This window comes from Gossypium arboreum, chromosome 8 (genome assembly GCF_025698485.1).
Source record: "Gossypium arboreum isolate Shixiya-1 chromosome 8, ASM2569848v2, whole genome shotgun sequence".
Lineage (NCBI taxonomy): Eukaryota > Viridiplantae > Streptophyta > Magnoliopsida > Malvales > Malvaceae > Gossypium > Gossypium arboreum.
The window spans coordinates 11,731,501-11,751,343 of NC_069077.1; the positions used below are offsets into that span (position 1 = coordinate 11,731,501).

Consider the following 19,843-nt stretch of genomic DNA (forward strand, 5'->3'; position numbering starts at 1 on the left):
GCCTAACAAGCCATTTCTTGTATTAACCTTAATATTAACCCTTAACCCATTATTGTTGAAATCCCCTAAATTAATCCATATTTTTGTCAAGATTTGAATTGAATAAATTGTTTAGCTATGTCTTGTTCTTAATAGTTAGTCTATGTTATGTAACTTGTTATTAAAAAAAAAACCTATGTATGCATATCTATAATTTCATATTCTGAGAGAAGCTCTGTCGTACACAAGTGAAGATTAACTCTTTTTTTAGTTAGGCAATTTTTTAATTCAATCTTGATTCTAACCCTTTCTTTCAACTTGTGACCACACCCCCCTAACCAAGCCTCACTACAACCCTCTAAAGACCTTTTGATTGATGTATCATCTTAAATTATATTGGTGGAGATTTGATTTTCATGCAAGCCTATGGTAATGCCTTTTCATTATTAACTATTAAGTGCTTCATTTATTGTCCTTAAACACCTCGAGTGATTTGAGTGAACCTTTAGTGAGGATGTGAAACTCTGTGATATTCTGAATCAAAGGTAATTATTTAGACGAAGGGAAGCACCTAAGTTTGCATGACTAAATACTCAACTTGAAATGTTTGAAACTTTTATATTATTTTAGTTGAATTCTCAATGTATGATTACCTATGGATTAGTTTGAGATATCAGCAAAACAAGTTTTTAACAGTGTTTTTTTAGGCTTATAAGCGCTGCTAAAACTATTTGCGGCGCTTTTACAAACGCCACTAAAGACAGCGCCGCTAACATTTTGTGGCGTTTTTGAAAAAATGCCGCTAAAGGTCATGACATTTAAAAAAATTATTTCATTTTAATTAAATAATATCTATTTCTATCTTAAACATTATATTATCTTTAATTTTTGAAATTTAAACAAACTATATACTTTTAAGTATAAATAAAAATATTAATTAAATTAAATTTTCCATTAAAATTTAAACTCCAAAACTAAATATAAAAATTAATGAATTTAAATTTAATACATAAAAAAACACACACACAGACACACAAAGTATTTACAATTTCTAAAACAAAATTCATCCTGGTGAGAAAATAATGCCAAATCATCATCACCTCTCATTAATCAAAGGAAAAAGATCAAAAAGGAAGAAGAAACAATATACAACAGAGGGCTGGTTCAAGCTTACATGAAGCCAAAGTATTGCAGTGCCTGCATATATAACTTAGTGAAGTACTTTGATCTTGATCTTGGTTAAGACTTGTTCCAGCAATAAAGAAAGTTGTTAAACGGAATCTTGGTCACCTGATTGAGCAAAACAAGGAAATTAGGTATACCATTTACTGTAATGAAAGTGAAATCAGTAAAAAGTAAACCCATAATAAAAAAACTGATGCTAGGCTAATCGTAAATGCTAATGTCAACGTAAATAAGTGACAAGCATAAGTCCAGTTTCATGTTAATGGAATTGTAAATGCCTCAAAAAGAAAATAAGTAGCCATATATGAAAAAGACAAAAAGGGTCAAATGAAGGTTAAAGGAGATGTCATGACGAACCTCACGTGTTTAATGTCTATCTCATTTCTCGATTTCATGCGACTCATAACATGTTTCACTTTTTTTATTAAGCTCACAAATATCACAGGTTTTTAGTTATCATAATCTTAATTTCTATCTCCAGTAGCATTGATAAAGTTATTATTTTTCATTCAAACAAATTTGGTATTATCTTTAGTCACTTTGAAATGTATAATCGTTGAAGATGAGCGCAAAATGCCATAGTTGCTGAAAAACAAGCTCATGCCAAAGTTCAAACTCTATACCTCTAGCATATAGGGGATCTTGAACCCAAAGTATTGAAAATGTCGATCAAAAGGAAGAGGAGATAAACTTGACGATGAAACTCTAATGGAAAGACGTTAAACTTTTGGAAGAAAAAAGCAAAAGATGTTTAAGGGACTCATGTCAAAATCAAACTGGTAATGGATAAACTCGGGACTCATCAAGATAAAAAATAAAAAAGAACCTACCTCATGCTATTGCATCCTCTTTCCTTCTCAACTCCTGCAAAATATAAAGTTAACATTCAGTTACTACAAGGACAAATTAATCTAAGAGCAAAACGAATAGCAAAATCACCTTACATACCACACAGTTACATATTGCATCCGAACATATAAGAATCAAGTCATTGCATAATTTTATTATTTTCATAATAAAAAGACTATAGAACATAAAGATATTTTACAAGCATTCAGCCAGAAAAACTAAACTGAAATATGAATTGGAAATTCAGATTCATAAACTATGGTTTTGATTTTTTTGTGCCAAGATAGCAATATTTAAATTACTTTAGAAATCTGTATAATTTGTAACTGCAATGCGAAAGGAACAACTTATCACAATTGGTATCAAATACCGTAAAAATAAATCGGAAGCACCGCACTTATTATTCAAGGGCCAGCCTCACTCAACTGTAAACAGCCAACAACAAATTACCTGTTCACGCTTATTCAGTTCAACCTCTTTTGCTTTAAGTTCCTTCTCTCTTGCTTTTAGATCATATATATTTTAATCATATATGAGACAAAAACATCAAAAGAAGTCTATGATTTTAATCATATATATTTTAATCATTTTGTGACCAAAGAATGGATGTTGGATAGAAAATATATAAGAAAATGCATTGAGAATCGGACAAATGTACTTTAAAGTTAACATCTAAAATTAACATCGAAAAAATATTAACTTTTATAAATGATATAACATCATAAAAATATCTTCTATCATATAAAAACCTCAATTATTGATGGTTTTTTACTTATTAGTTTTAATTAATCATGAGGTCTAAAAACAAGATAGTGGATGTACCTTGTGAAAAAAAGCAAATTATTTCTCTTGTAATTTATATGAAAATTTAAACCATTTAAACATGAAATGCAAAGTACAAACACAATTCCTGCTCAGAGGCCCCCGGGTAAACAATCAACAAGTTTCTAATTTCAACTCAACATTTGCCCTTCCTCTTTTGATTTAAAACTCAAAGTTTTTATGATTTTTTTTATAGTTTTCTTGTCAAATTTACTGTTAATATTATATTTGAAGTTTGTATCTATCTTTTTCAATAATATTACCTTCAAAATTTAAACATACATTCTCTTTTTAAAATGTAATATAGGTTATCACTTCACTCAATATTTTTTCATCTATCAATTCAAGTTTTTATGACATAGGCAGAATCAAACTAGAAATCTTCTCATAAAATTAGCTACCTATAATTGTTTCAAAGCTACAGCTTAGGGTAAGTCAGTTTCCATATGACTAAATAGTAAACAGTAACCAATCTGAGTTAAAAAAGAAAAAAATATATAAGGGAAAAATAATAGATAACCAGATGAGAAGATTTATATCTACACAAACCTCCTTAATAACAACAAAAACATAAATAAGCAATGAATCCCTCACCAGACACCAAATTATTAGAGTATACTAATAATAAAACACTTAAATACAAATAGAACTTGATGGAAAAGGTTAGAAAGAATAGCCATCAATCATTCAAAACTAAGTTATTACAAAAAAAGGCATCTACATAAACCATTTAGGACGGCTAAGAAACCACCGAAACATGAAGAGAAAACGTTCAAGATCAGGAAACAAAAAGCAATAGTATTAATTAGAGCACGAATGCTATACTTCTTACCTGCAGTCATGCTAGTTTGATCACCAATCAACTTTAGGAGGAACGGCAACAAGTCTGGCCAACTTTCTGGCCAGTCGTAGACTGTAATAGCTACTACAGCCATACTGATTGCTGTGCAAAGTTTTCTATTAGGATCATCCAAAGTTGATAAAAGTAGTCCGCGGATAACTGCCTGACAATATAATCATGATTGGTTTAATATGGAGGTGGACAGGGTATATTAAACACAAGATGTTTACAACTTGTTGATTACTAGCTACATTTAGAGGTGGAAAACCCATTCATATGTTTCATCTCAAAATTTAAAGTGAAAATTAAGATACAGAAAGAAAGCCAAAAGATATGTGTATGTTTGTGTCTAGAGCAGCTCAATAGCAGGTAATAACAAGAGGAAAAACATTTTTTAACACTTATTGGTAACAATATATAGATAAGGAACCAATAAAAAGCATGGCTAAATGTTTCAGCCAAGCCATAACTGTTCAATAGAAGTAGAACTGCAGAAAAACAAAAACATACAAAGGCATATTTAGAACTATGCAAAGAAGCATTGAGGCTGTATACAGTAACCAAAAGTATAATAACAAAATTCAATTTTTAACTAAAACATATTTGAACATTAACCACTAACTAGAATACAAATTAAAAGGAAAAAGTGCACAAAATATATGAGGGCTTCTTCATAGCATAATCACAAATTTAACACTTATTCTTTCATTTTTATCATTTTCACCATCAAAATTCAAATTTTAATCAAATTATTTTTCTTCGGAAAAGTTATTGGCAGTCCACACATGATAAAATTAATAAAAATTTTCAAAATGTTAAAATTTTAAAAAACGTAGTAACATTAAAATTTTAACAGTTCGGTCAAATTTTCCGTCCAAAGAAGAAGATTTTCACTAAAATTTGAAAGTTGACACTGAAGAAATCAAAAAAAATAAAGAAATAATTAAGGGCTAATATAAAGCGACAGTTAAACTGCCTTTTTATTGGTTTAGGCTTGCAACAATGACATTCAAGATGGTTCAAAGCAAACCTTAATGCAACTAATAATGAGCATTATCAACAAGGTTTCTCCATTTCTCGGTAAAAAAAATTAACATACCAACGCTAAACTCGACACTAACACAAAACAATGTATCATTTTTATACATAAAAATAATTCGCCATCTGTAAGAGAGTGAAGGGCCTAATCTTGTCCGATTCTTACCTCTTCCAGTAAAAGAAGTTAGGCAATATGCCGATTTACACACATATATACAGATGGTAGCACTGGAATCAGAGAGCAATTCTAAACAACTTGCTCATCACCACAACTATTATTGCCGGGACTGCTTGTCAACAACAAAAGCTCCATTAGCTCCAACTGATACTCGAGGCCTCTAAGGTAGTGCCCCAACAGCATGCACCTTCAGGACAGAAATGAGAATATTAGAACTCAGCTATATTATAATACAGTGATAGGGTTCAGACAAATTCTTTGAATCTTAGATGGAGTGACTGAAGCTTATTCAAAGTTTAAACACAAGAAAATCTCTCAGATCTACATTCGGTCACCTTTCTTTCTTACAAAGTGTAGTGGTCAAACACAAATAATACATTCAAATTTAAACAGGATTGTACCGTATGGTGAGCAAATAATTACATAGAAATACAGATATCCAGTTAAACTTCTAAAAAACCAGATTTCGTTTTATTTTATATTTTTTTAATTATACATAAGCTTTTTGGGTCAAAGTCATGTAAAAGAAATGAGAAGAGTGTTTGATTGAATGGGGGGGAGGTGGACTAACCAGAAAAGAAGACGAGCAAGATAGTCTCGCGTTAATGAAATGAAGGGCTAGAATTGAAGAGAATTATTCTCAACAAGTTCTGCACAGTCTTCACTCCCAATGTTTACAGTTCCAGTTGTGGTGTTCTCTAACACACCATTCCAACATAGAATATCAGCCTATCAGTAGCCATAAAAAATTGGGAAAACTGCGTTTATTAATTTCCCTTGCTACTTAAATATGTGTGGCCGAATGCGGAAAACTAGCTTAGCTTTAGTTAACTAAACGTGTGAAGCTAAATTCATAGCCTTTTATCCAATTAAATATAGGATTTATTAGGAGCTGTCTGAGTAGGAAACATGGCACTGGCGCATGCTAATGTAGTTTCTTTTTTTAATTAACATTAAACAAATTTAAATCTTCATTTTCCAACGAATCCTAACTTTAAAGAAAGATTTTTTAATTAGTTACTGTTGACATCCTTTGTTTCAGACTAAATAATACCCTCTTCATTATTTTTCCAAATTTGTAAAACCATTTTACTATGTAGCTTCCTAGATTTAATAGAAATGTAACCCATTCAGCTTACAAGCGAAGATTTTATCACGTACCAAGGTTTTTATCAAGAGTCTTTGTAAACTGCTTCAGTGCTGGTAGGACTTTCAACCACTGCTTAAGGATCCTCTTTTTCCTTTGAATGCGAACAACCTTAGGTCACTTCACAAAATGGTGCAGATCCTTCTTTGGAGGTAAAGCTCCTCCAATACCGAATTGCTTTGGACACTTCTCAAACAATGGATTCACAACCTTCTCCTAATTTCCAAAATTGAAAAGAACAGATAGTGAGATAACCGTAATCAACTATATTACTTGTTTCTTCCTGGCCGTAAAATATACAGGAATTCTTGGTATAACAATCTTAAACTGCTCAGGAGCTTTTTCCTATCAAACCAACACCTCAATAAACAGAGACCAGCTTCTCAGCATGAATAAGACAAAATAACCTGAGACAATAAAAATTCACAGAAAATGGGGTGAAGGATATATGAGAACTAAGTTCTAAAGACAGGAGCTAAACTGTGGAATGAACCATATAATTCTATATGTACAGAAAGATATTGCTAGGTTTTCTTATGACATCAAAAGAAAAACTAGAAGAAGAAGTTAGAAATGCTGTCACTAAGTTTCGTTTTGGTTGGAAGCAAAAGGAGAAATAGGACAAACAATAAGTTGAAGAAATGAAAGAGACTACCGACGGAGATGCATCACGATGATGCAGAGGAATAGAAAAAATTTTAGGGATTTCGGGCAAAATTGGGGAAAATCAAATGGGGAAAAAAATAAAGGATTTCGGGTAAAATTGGGGATTTAGGGGAGGGGGAAAATAAACTGCGCCGTTTCTATGGAAATTTTTTGCGGCGTTTTTACAAAAATGCCACTGTAGGTCATATTTGTGGCGTTTTCACTAAAAACGCCACTATAGCTAAACTTTTTGTGGCATTTTATCTAAAAACGTTACTATTCTTTAGTTTTATTTTTTTTCATTTTAACATATTTTTTCTTTTTTCTTTCAAATTTTTATGCTGAGATTCTCATTTTTGGAATTTTTTAAATTTTTAATATTAAACTTTTAACTGAAATATGGACTAAAATATTAAATTTTTAATTTTAAGTTTTTAAGTTTTTAATTTTTATATTTTAAATTTTTTGAAAATTTTATAATTTTAAATTAAAATATAAAAATTAGTATCATGTCATGTGAATTACCTTGTAGGTTTTCACGTCAATATCATTAAAATTTTAATTTTACAATTACATTCCTATTAAAAATAATATTTAACAATTTTTAAAAAGTGGAAGGTAATTTTGGTTCAAAAATAAGAATCAAATTGATAAAAATATATAAATATTGAAAGTTAAAATTTAATTACCATGATCAACTCTTTTAGGAATTAAATTGATAGATGGGTATGGCATGGTCTAGTACTATTGAAAGGATTTCTTTTTCTTTCTTTTTCATCAACATTATTCTTTTATATAAATGGCATTTAATTATATATGTATACACCTAAATTTTGATAGAGTTATAAATGAATTTCGGTTTAATATGTAATTGTAGACATGAAATTCTAATTGTGGTTTAAATATATAGTTGAAATTAAACTTTAATTTTGACTTAATCATACACATTTTAAAAATAAATACATCAATATATTTTTATATTGAATAAATATAAATATTTATGTATACAATATGTAAATATAAAATGATGTTATATCAATAATTGTGTTAATAATTTACAAAAACTGAATCAAATTAAAGTTCATGTATACATTGCACACTAAACCATTGTTCATGTATGCTTTTGGGATTTAACCTATTTTGATATATATATTTCTTAAAATAATAATTTATATTTATCTTATTTAGATTTATATTATAAAAAATCCAAGATACACAAGTTAAGTAGTTCACCATATTTATCCCTAAACTCTAAAAAATAAACCATAAACCCCAACCCCTAAATCATAAACCATAAATCTTAGACCATAAACCTACACCCTAAATCTTAAATATTTATTACAAGGGAGAAAAGTAATTAAAAAGGAATTTTATTGCTTATCTAAACTCTAAAATAAATTGATTTTTTGTCATTTTATCAAAAACTCTAACACTTAAACCCTAATAGCCTAACCCCTAAAACCATGAACAATACTAAGACCATAACTATAAAACAATAAACCCTAAACCCTAAACTTTAAACTTTAAACTCTAAACTCAAAACTCTAATCACAGAAAAATAAAACATTATATCATAAGCCTTAAAACCCCAAACCATAGGCATTAAACCTTAAATCCTAAAATAAAATGATTCATTTGCGGCGTTTTTTGAAAAACGCCACTAATGCTTATCCTTTTGCAGCGTTTTCCAAAAAGCGCCGCTAATACCACTAAAGCTCAATAAAACGATGCCGTTTTAGTCAACTTTTTGCGGCATTTTTTGAAAAGCGCCACTAATGCTCGATCTATTACGGCGATTTTTAAAAAACGCCGCTAATCACACTAAAGCTCAACTCAACTTTTTTGGGCGTTTTTCAAAAAACGCCGCTAATGTTCGATCTTTAGCGGCGTTTTTCAGAAAGCACCGCTAATGCTAGATCTTTAGCGGCTTTTTTTGGAAAGCGCCGCTAATGCTCGATCTTTAGCAGCATTTTTCAGAAAGCACCGCTAATTCTTGATCTTTCACTAATGCTTGATCTTTAGCGTCGTTTTTTAGGAAAGCGCCGCTAATGCTTGATCTTCAGTGGCGTTTTCCGAAAAACACCGCTAATTCTCGATCTATTGCGGTGTTTGTTTCATAAACGCAGCTAATGCTTGACCTTTTGCGGTGTTTCTAATCTTTTGCGGTGTCTTCTGACTAGCGCCACTAATGTACAACTTTTGCGGCATTTTTTGTTCAAACGCTGCTAAAAGTGCCGCTAAAAGCCTATTTTGCTATTGTGTAAGTGTGGGGGCATTTGATAAACAGTAAATTATACATATTTTTACCCCATGTTTAATGCATTTTATGGATGATTTCTCATTAGAATTGGTGAATTCAATGCTCCTAATGCTTTAATTTCATGTGTTATACTTAGGAGAGCATAGGAGAGCAAAAGGAATGAGAAACGAGCCAAAAACAGAGAAAAATGGGCCAAAGTATGAACTCAACATGGCCTGGACTTCCTCACACGGGCAGCCCACACAGTCATGTCAAATTGGTAGAATCGAAGCACGATTCATACGGGCAAACCACACGGCCGTGTTAATTTGGCAGGCTCGAACACGGCTTGAAGTAATTACACACGGGCATGTCACACGGGCGTGTCCCTGCCGAGCCCAAGTTGAGTCCAATTCGGAAAAGGCCACTTTTGAGGGCTCATAGGCATTCTAAAGCCTATAAATACACCCTAGAAGAGGAGAAAAAGGGGACGGAGAATAGGGGGTAAGGAATTACTCCAAGGAAGCCAATTGATCCATCTTAGAAGCCGAATTCATCATCAAGACTGCAGATCTCTCTTCAATTTCCCTTCAGGAGTTTTGGGTTTTCTTTATGTTTTGTATTCTTTATTCTTCTAAGATGTTTTCTTATTTAGTTATGAACTAAAACCCCTAAATACCTAAGTGGAATGAAACCTAAGATGAATCTTATTATTATTTTCTGAATCGTATGATAAATATTTAACTTGTTCTTAATTATGTGTTCTTAATCTTGTTTTGCTATATCAGGATATTGATTCAAGACATGCTCTTATTCAGAGGAGGAATAGACCCTGTCTAAGAGTACATTTATCATAATTAAGCGGAGTTGATTGTGCGCCTAGAAATAGGGTGACAAGATTTTGCCAGATTAGGGTGAAACCTAATAAGAGGATCTATAGATTGAGTTAATGCAACCCTAGAGTGTTAATTAGAAAAATTTCTTGGTTATTCAATCTAGGGATTAGACGTTATTAGTCTTGAATAGGGATAATAACATAACTTAGGGATCTCTACGGAACAAGTTGAATGAATAAATCGTTCGATTCGGAGCCAGAATAACAAGCAAAGTCTAGGTAGATTTTTCCTTAGCTATTGTCTTCATTCAATCGATTTTCCCAAAAGCAATTCCCCAATTCTTTTCTCTGTGAGTTCTTAGTTTAGATAATTAGTTAACTAAAACAAAACCTCTTTATTCTTAGGCTAGATAATAAAAAGACAGTCATTACTAGTACTTTTAGTTCCTTTGGGTTCGACAATCCGGTCTTGTTAAAACTATACTACTGTTCGATAGGTACACTTGCCTACATTGAAAAAATAGTTAGTTCAAGAACGAGTAATTATAGATATTTAAAACCTATCACGAAACCTCGCGATTAGCTATGTCTTGTTCTATGTTATTTAACTTGTTCTAAAAAAAAAACTATGTATACACATTAGTAATTCCATATTCTGAGAAGAAGCTCTGTTGTATGCAAGTGATGATTAACTCCTTTTCTAGTTAAGAAAATTTTCAATTCAATCTTGATTCTAACCCTTTCTTTCAGCTTGTGACCACACCCCCTAACCAGGCCTCATTACAACCCTCTAAAGACCTTTTTATTGATATTTCATATCAATTTATCAGTGGTGGAGATTTGATTTTCATGCAAGCCTATGGTAATGAATTTTCATTATTGACTATTGAGTGCTTCATTTATTGTCCTTAAAACACTTCGAGTGATTTGAGTGAATCTTTAGTGAAGATGTGAAACTCTGTGATATTCTGAATCAAAGGTAATTACTTAAATGAGGAAAGACACCTATGTTTTCAGGAGAAAATGCTCAACTTGGAATGTTTGAAACTTTTATGTTCTTTTAGTTGAATTCTCAAAGTATGAGTACCTATGAATTATTTTGAGATATTATCGATAGAAATTTTAAGTTGAGAAGAATTTATTTTGATTATGATTGCTTGAGGACAAGCAAATGCTTAAGTGTGGAGGTATTTGATAAACCGTAATTTATACATATTTTTACCCTATGTTTAACGCATTCTATGGATGATTTCCTATTAGAATTGGTGAATTCGATGCTCCTAATGCTTTAATTTCATGTTTTATACTTAGGAGAGCATAAGAGAGCGAAAAGAACGAGAAACAGGCCAAAACCGGAGAAAATGGGCCAAAATACGAAATCAACACGGCCTAAACCTCCTCACAAGGGCAGACCACACGGCCGTGTCAATTTGGCAGGCTCGAGCACGGCCTGAAGTAATCGTACACGGACGTGTTCCTGCCGAGCCCAAATTGAGTCCAATTCGAAAATGGCTAATTTTGAGTGCTCTTAGGCATTCCAAAGCCTATAAATACACCCTAGAGGAGGAAGAAAAAGGGGGCACAAAATAGGGAGTAAGGAATTACTCCAAGGAAGCCGATTGATCCATTTCAGAAGCTGGATTCACCATCAAGACTGAAGATCTCTCCTCAATTTCCCCTTCAGGAGTTTTGGGTTTTCTTTATGTTTTGTATTCTTTATTATTCTGAGATGTTTTCTTATTTAGTTATGAACTAAAGCCCCTAAATACCTAAGGGGAATGAAACCTAAGATGAATCTTGTTATTATTTTCTGAATTGTATGATAAATATTTAACTTGTTCTTAATTATGTGGTCTTAATTCTTGTTTTGATATCCCAGGATACTGATTCAAGATAAGCTCTTATTCAGAGGAGGAATAGACCTTGTCTAAGAGTACATTTGTTATAATTAAACGGAGTTGATTGCGCGCCTAGACATAGGGTGACAAGATTTTTTCGGATTAGGGTGAAACCTAATAAGGGGATCCATAGATCGAGTTAATGCAACTCTAGGGTGTTAATTAGAGAAAGGTCTCAATTATTCAATCTAGGGATTAGACATTATTAGTCTTGAATAAGGATAATAACATAACTTAAGGATCTCTATGGAACAAGTTAAATGAATAAATCGTCCAATTCGGAGCCAGAATAACAAGTACAGTCTAGGTGGATTTTTCCTTAAGTATTGTCTTAATTCAATTGATTTTCCCACCAATTCCATTCTCTGTGAATTCTTAGTTTAGATAATTAGTTAGTTAAAACAAAAACCTCTTTATTCTTAGGCTAGATAATAAAAAGACAGTCATTACTAGTACTTTTAGTTCCCTAAGGTTCAAAAATCCGATCTTGCTAAAACTATACTACTGTTTGATAGGTACACTTGCCTACATCGTGATAATAGTTAATTTCAAGAACGATTAATTATAAATATTTAAAACCTATCACGAAATCACGCAGTCAGGAAGATAAGACTTGTATCTTAAACCTGCTCCACTGCAACTTCAAGGAGATGAGGCCTAGGACTTAAATTTGCTCCACTACCGATACATAAAGATAAGATTTGCCTCTTTCAATTTTCTCCTCTACCTTAGGGAGATAAGATCTTTAATCTTCAGTCTGCTTCCTTGCTACCTCAGGAAGATAAGGCTCAATCTTCAACCTGCTCTCTTGCTACCTCAGAGAGATAAGGTTGGTGGCTTAAATCTGATCCATTGTCGGTACATGGAGATAAGATTTGACGTCTTTGGTCTGTTCCAATACTGCTTAGGGAAATAAGACCTTCAATCTTCAGTCTACTTTCTTGCTACACCAGGAAGATAAGACCACCATCTTCAACCTGCTCTCTTGCTACCTTAGAGAGGTGAGGCTTAGGGTTTAAATCTGCTCCATTGCCGATACATGGAGATAAGATTCACCATCTTTCGATCTGCTCCACTACTGCTTGGAGAGACAACATCTTCAATCTTCAGTTTGCTTCTTTGCTACCTCAGGAAGATAAGACTCCATCTTCAACTTGCTCTCTTGCTACCTCAGAGAGATAAGGCTAGTGGTAAAAATCTGCTCCATTGCTGATACATGGAGATAAGATTTGCTGTTTTTGGTCTGTTCCACAACTGCTTAGAGAGATAAGATCTTCAATCTTCAGTCTACTTCCTTGCTACATCAAGAAGATAAGACTACAATCGCCAACCTGCTCTCTTGCTACCTCAGAGAGATAAGGCTGGTGGCTAAAATCTGCTCTATTGCCGATACATGGAGATAAGACTCGCCATCTTCGATCTACTTCACCACTGCTTCAGGAGACAAGACCTGTGAATTCACCGATATCGCTACATTGTCCTCTAGGAAACATGTCCTGTAGACTCGATTTTATATGCCAATGTTTATGCCAAATGATTAAGATGCTTATGACTGAAATGAACCCAATGCTCCTAACTAAAGGTGATATGAATAATATATGCATGCAGAAATGAGAATAATTCTTTTTTTTTTAATTTAAGGTATCATCACTTGTTATTAGTATGTTGTTACTGACATATTCTTTATCATCATATTGACAGAGTACCCCAAAGCAATAATCATATTCTGCTTAGCAAGTTTGCCCCACTGTAATTCCGACGTCCCTTGCACTATTCTTTCTGAGACAAAAATATTACAACTCATAGTTGAATTTCCTCTGTTTGATCTGCTACCTCACTCCTTGGGTGTCATAGCCAGATGCGCGTGTTTGATATTTGCATGGATACAAAATATCATTTCCTATTTCTTGAGAATAACTCCTTTTTATATTGATCATTTTTTCAAAATTGTATCACCAATGCCCTATCTTGTCCTTTTTTTCAATCATCATTTGGACAAAAATCCAAAGAAGCAATTTATTCAAATATGTCCTTGAACTTGGTGTGTTCTAAGCAGTAGTCCTGCTTCAGATTCTTGTATTATCTAGAAATTCCTAGAGTAATATGTGAAAATTCTATTGTGAAAACATTACTAGTTCATTCATCATTATTTCAATGCAACATGCTTGCAATCAAATCGAAATAATAGATAAGAATGGAATTGAATTTGAGCTTAAGGTGAATAAATCATCGAAAGACCAAAAATGACAATTGATTTGGGAATGTATATCTTGAAAAAAGAAAGACTAATTCAAAGATAGTCAATTTATTGGTAATAAAATGAAGACTAGGTACCCTTGATATCGCAAACTGAGCTTCTCTGTACGAACTTCTTGAAGACCAATTCAAACTTGACATGTGTTTAGGAAATCAGAAGTACTTTGTCAATGCCCAAAGATGCAACATACCCCTTTCTTTGCTAATTCAGATATAGCAAGATCATCGTCTTCCCACTTTAGATCAACATCTGAGCTGCCCTTTTCGGGTTTTCAACTCAAATCCCCTTTGGTCTCAAGGCGCCCTTTGTAGGTTTTCACTTTGCCTCTCATTTTTTTTCTTTTTTATTTTTATTGAGTCTCAAAGCGTCCTTTGCGGGCTTTCACTTTGGCCCTTTATCTTTTCCATTTTTATTAGGTCACAAAGCGCCCTTAGTGGGTTTTCACTTTAGCCTTTTTTTTTTAAGAAAGTCACAAAGTGCCTTTTACGAGTTTTCACTTTGGCTTCTTCCCCTCATTAGGTATAATACCTTTTGACTGAATCTGAGTTCACTGGATTAGACAAGTTTCTTCCATCTATTTCAACCAGGATTAATGCTCCTCCGGAGAAAGCTTTCTTCACCACATAAGGCTACTCTTAATTTGACATTCATTTTCCTCTGAAATCCTTTTGTATAGAAAGGATCTTTTTCAAAACCAAATCTCCCTCATGAAATTCTCTTGGGTGAACCTTTTTGTCATAAGCCTGTATCATTCTTTTTTGATACATTTGACCATGCTGAATAGCCCTCAGCCTCTTTTCCTCAATCAAATTCAACTGATCATATCGAAACTGTATCCATTCTGCTTCATCTAACTTTAATTCTGACAAAACTCGAAGAGAAGTTATCTCCACCTTAATAGGTAGAACTGCTTCTATTCCATAAACCAATGAGAAAGGCGTTGCCCCAGTAGAAGTTCTGACAGATATTCAATAAGCATGGAGAGCAAATGGCAACTTTTCATGCCAATCTTTGTAAGTTTTGGTCATTTTTTCCACGATCTTCTTGATATTTTTATTGGCTGCTTCCACTACCCCATTCTTTTTTGGGCGCTGTGGTGATGAATTATGGTGTCTGATCTTAAACTAACTGCAGACCTCTGCCATTGTGCTATTATTCAAATTTAATGCATTATCAGATATGATCCTCTCAGGCATCCCATATCGACATATGATTTCTTTCTTTAAAAATCTGGTGATTGCCGACTTAGTTACATTGGCATATGAAGTAGCCTCCACCCATTTAGTAAAATAGTCAATGACCACAAAGATGAAACGATGCCCATTTAAAGCCTTTAGTGAGATTGGTCCTATGACATCCATGCCCCACATGGAAAATGGCCATGGGGAAGTCATAACATGCAAAGGCGAGGGAGGTACATGAACCTTATCACCATAAATTTGGCATTTGTGACATCTCTTAGCATAATTGATGCAGTCTCCTTCCATAGTTGACCAATAATATCCAAACCTCATAATTGGTTTGGCCATTTTGAACCCGTTAACATGTGTTCCGCAAACGCCTTCATGAACTTCTTCCACGATTTTCTTGGCCTCCACAACATTCACACATCTCAATAGTACGTGATCCTTTCTTCTTTTGTACAAGATCTCCCCATCTAAGACATAATCACAGGCTAGCCTTCTCAACGTCCTTTTGTCATTCTCCGTTGCTTGATCTGGATATTCACGATTTCTCACGTATCGTAATATATCCTGATACCAAGGATGATCATCTTTATTTTCTTCCTCTATATTATAACAATAAGATGGGGCCTCACAGATACTCATCTGAATTGGTTTCACAACTTCTTGTCTGTTCACTTTAATCATGGAAGCCAAAGTGGCCAAAGCATCTGCCATTTGGTTTTCATCACGCATGAGATAATTGAAGGAAATATCATCAAACTCTTCAACTAACCCCAACACCAACCTTTTATAATTGATTAATTTGGAATCTCTTGTCTCCCATTCACCTTGAAGTTGGTAAATTACTAACGCAGAATCTCCATATACTTCCAGTGACTTGATGTTTCATTCTATAGCTGCTCGGAGTCCCATGATACATGCCTCATACTATGCCATATTATTTGTACAATCATTATCCAATTTACATGTGAATGGATAATGATCTCCACCTGGGGACACCAAGACCGCTCCAATTCTATTACCCACAGCATTTGAGGCTCCATCAAAATTCAATTTCCAAAGTAATTTTTTGTAGTTTCCTCTTCAGTAGCTGCCACATACACTATCTCCTCGTTGGAGAAGTCAAAATTCAAGGGGTCATAATCTTCTAAAGCTCGACTGGCCAGAAAATCTGCTATTGCACTCCCTTTCACGGGTTTTTGACTCACGTAAATTATGTCAAATTCAGAAAGTAAAATTTTCCACCTAGCCATCCTTCCATTCAAGGCATTTTACTCCATCATATACTTTAAAGGATCCAACTTTGAGATCAACCAAGTCATATGGTACAACATGTATTGCATCAATCTCCGAGCTGTCCAAATCAGAGTACAACACAATTTTTCAATTGGCGAATATCTCAATTCACACTCAGTGAATTTCTTACTGAGGTAATATATCGCTCTTTCTTTTCTTCCTGATTTATCATGTTAACCAAGCACACATCCCATAAAGTTATCAAATACTGCTAAATACAGTATCAACAGCTTGTCTGAGCTTGGAGGTGATAACACTAGAGGACTCGACAAATATTTTTTAACTTTATCAAAAGCTCTCTGGCATTCATCATCTTATTCTCCAGGGTTATGCTTTTTAAGAAGACAAAATATGGGATTGCATTTCTCTGTTAATTGCAAAATAAACTGAGCAATGTAATTTAGTCTTCCTAGGAAGCCCCGAACTTCTTTTTGAGTGCGTAGTGGAGACAACTCTTGTATAGCCCGAACTTTGTCTGAATCAATCTCAATTCCTCTCTCACTGACCACAAAGCCCAACAGCTTTCCTGATCTAGCCCCAAAGGTACACTTGGTTGGATTAAGCTTTAGCTGAAATTTTCTCAATCTCATGAACAACTTTCTCAACACCTGGATGTATTCCGTTTCAGTTCGGGATTTGGCTATCATATCGTCAACATAAACTTCAATCTTCTTGTGCATCATCAGGATATGTCGACATATCTAAGGGCCATGGTAACCTTGTAGGGTACGTTCTGTTACAATGTCACCATGGCCCTTTGATATGTCGTTCCAGCATTCTTTAGTCCAAATGGCATCACCTTGTAACAGAACATACCCCATAAGGTTATAAAGGTAGTCTTTCCCATGTTCTCAGGATGCATCTTTATCTGATTATACCCCGAAAAACCATCCATGAAGGAAAATAACGAGTAGTTAGCCGTATTGTCCACTAGCTTATCAATGTGAGGCAAGGGGAAGTTGTCCTTTGGGCTAGCCTTATTTAGATCTCTATAGTCCACACACATTCTCACATTTATTTCTTTCTTAGGAACAGGCACAACATTAGCTACCCATTCTGAGTATTTGATCATCTGGAGGAATCCAGCATCAAATTGCTTTTTGACTTCTTCCTTTATTTTTAAGACAATATCTGGCCTCATTCTTCGAAGCTTCTACTGCACTGGCTTGCAGTCTTCTTTCATGGGAAGGCGATGTACTACAATATTAGTACTTAAATCGAGCATATACTGGTATGACCATGCAAAAACATTTTTGAATTCCTGAAGCAACCCAACAAGGTCTTGCTTTGTTTCTTCAGTTATGCATGTTCCAATTACAACTTTCCCCTCTTCTAAAGTCACCATGTCCACTACTTCTTTATGAGGTGAAATTTGCTTTTCCTTTTATTCTACCATTCTCTATAAGTCCGGAGATAAATCACAGTCTCTGTCATCTTCAAAGTCCTGAGATACCTTTAAACACATGTTTTGCTCAAATAGTGATTCTGAGTCAGCAACAGCGTCACTCGTGATATTGATATCCAGGGACCTATTATAGGTACAAAAAATATAAAAAAATGAATAAATTTGATAATTATTGTCTGTATGGTATGTTTATGAATGAAATAAAATAATGATTGAAGAAAGTCTAAAAAAGAATTAGGATAATTATTTAAATGGAAAGAAGAACACAATTGCTTGTGGAAAGAACGTTTACTCAAAATGATAGCAAAAAATGTACTTCACTGAAATAATGATGTTTGAACATGAGCCTATTTCACAAAGAAATCTTTATTGCCTCTAGGCTTAAAGCAACAAGTTTGTTTTGAATATTACTCTGAGTAAGCTTTAAAAATTACAGGAAGGTCTTCTGCAGTCCAATTGTCTAGAGCACTCCCAGGCTCATATGGACGAATATCTGACGAAATCCCCTCTTCAGTTGTTTTTTCAAATATGGCATTGATGTGCACATTTCCCGATACTCCTTCCATGTTTTCTTTCTCTGACATCCATCATTCAGGATAAATAATTCCTCCCGATACAAAATTCTTGGAGATGTATGGTATTATCATGGGCTCCCACTTAATTTCTCCACCACTCACACGTGCTCTTCTTCTTTCCTGCATTCTTTCCAATTCATTTTTTCCTTTCCTTGCATCTGGCTTGAACCCCAAACCAAAATGATTATGCTTGTCTTTCAACATCTCAATTCTTCCTTAAAGACATCTCCCAAGTCCCTTTCCTGGTAAAGCTCCACGTCCTGCCATCAATTGTAGACCCATCATCGTAGTTTTAGACATTTTTGGCTCCAGAATTTTACTTCCCTTAGTGATGAATGTTGCATTTACAAACTCCAAAGATCGAAAAGAACATTCAATAGCTTCATCACCTGTCTCTAAATATGGTGTGCCACTGCTTACAGCTGCAATAATGTCCTCTTCAGCATTTATTGTTATCAGCCGTCCTTCTGATACTATCTTTAACTTCTGATGTAATGATAAAGGCACTACCCTTGCCGAATGTATCCAAGGTCTCCCTAACATGCAGTTGTAAAAGGGTTTAATATCTATCACTAAGAAATCTACCTCATATGTAGTTGGGCCAATCAACAAAGGTATTTCTATTTTTCTCATGACTTTTCTTTCCGTGCCATCAAATGCTCGCACTATATTCTGACATCCTTTCATGTGTGAGCTATCCACAGGTAACCTGTTTAATGTGGACAAGGGAAATACATTCAATGCCGACCCATTGTCAACCAGAACCCCTAGCAATGTGTATCCTTTACATCTGGTAGTTATATGCAAAGCTTTGGTAGATCCCATTCCTCCTGGTGGTATCTCATCATCATTGAAGAAGATGAAGTTATCAGCACTTATGTTATTCACCAATCGATCCAACTTGTTGACAGAAATATCATTGGTCACATACGTCTCATTTAGTACTTTCATTAATGCACTTCAGTGTACCTCGGAGCTTAAGAGCAAAGCTAATATGGATATGCAGGCTGGCTGTTTATGCAACTGTTCCACCACACTGTACTCACTATGCTTCAGAAATTTCAGGAATTCCTTAGCTTCTTCTTCTCTTACTGGTTCATTAATAGGCACCCCATGTTTAACCACTTTTCCTCTCCTTTGTTTGACCATCAGATCTTTTCCTTTTACAGGCTCTGTTCGGGCATTTATCAAATTATATCGTTTTCCACTGCGTGTGTGAGAACCCATATTTTGATCCTCATTTAATGTGTTGACTGAACTCCCCTTTCCTGAGACTGCCACATTACAATCATAGTTCTAAGGGACCCTTTTGTTATCCTTGTAAAAAAAACTGTTGGCTTCTGAATTATAATCTTCGGTGTCATCTGAATTCCTGCTTTATTCTTAGGATGTGAAATAATGACCACAGGGCGATTGACTTTTGGGACGTTCATCGTGGAATCCGATGTGCATATATAACTTTCTTCC

At 34.1% G+C, this 19,843-nt stretch overlaps 1 long non-coding RNA gene across 3 annotated transcripts; it reads right to left on the bottom strand.

Moving 5' to 3' along the window:
• Positions 1–912: 912 nt before the first annotated feature.
• Positions 913–6,811, bottom strand: LOC108467886 (uncharacterized). Of its 3 annotated transcripts, XR_008286890.1 has the most exons (6): positions 6,695–6,798; positions 6,054–6,255; positions 4,881–5,079; positions 3,668–3,839; positions 1,995–2,028; positions 913–1,269 (listed from the first exon to the last, which is right to left on the bottom strand). It is a non-coding gene; the product is annotated as an uncharacterized LOC108467886 (long non-coding RNA). The 3 variants fall into 3 exon arrangements; XR_001868927.2 differs by having other exon boundaries at positions 6,054–6,811; XR_008286891.1 differs by lacking the exons at positions 6,054–6,255; positions 6,695–6,798 and adding an exon at positions 5,464–5,478.
• Positions 6,812–19,843: the final 13,032 nt, after the last annotated feature.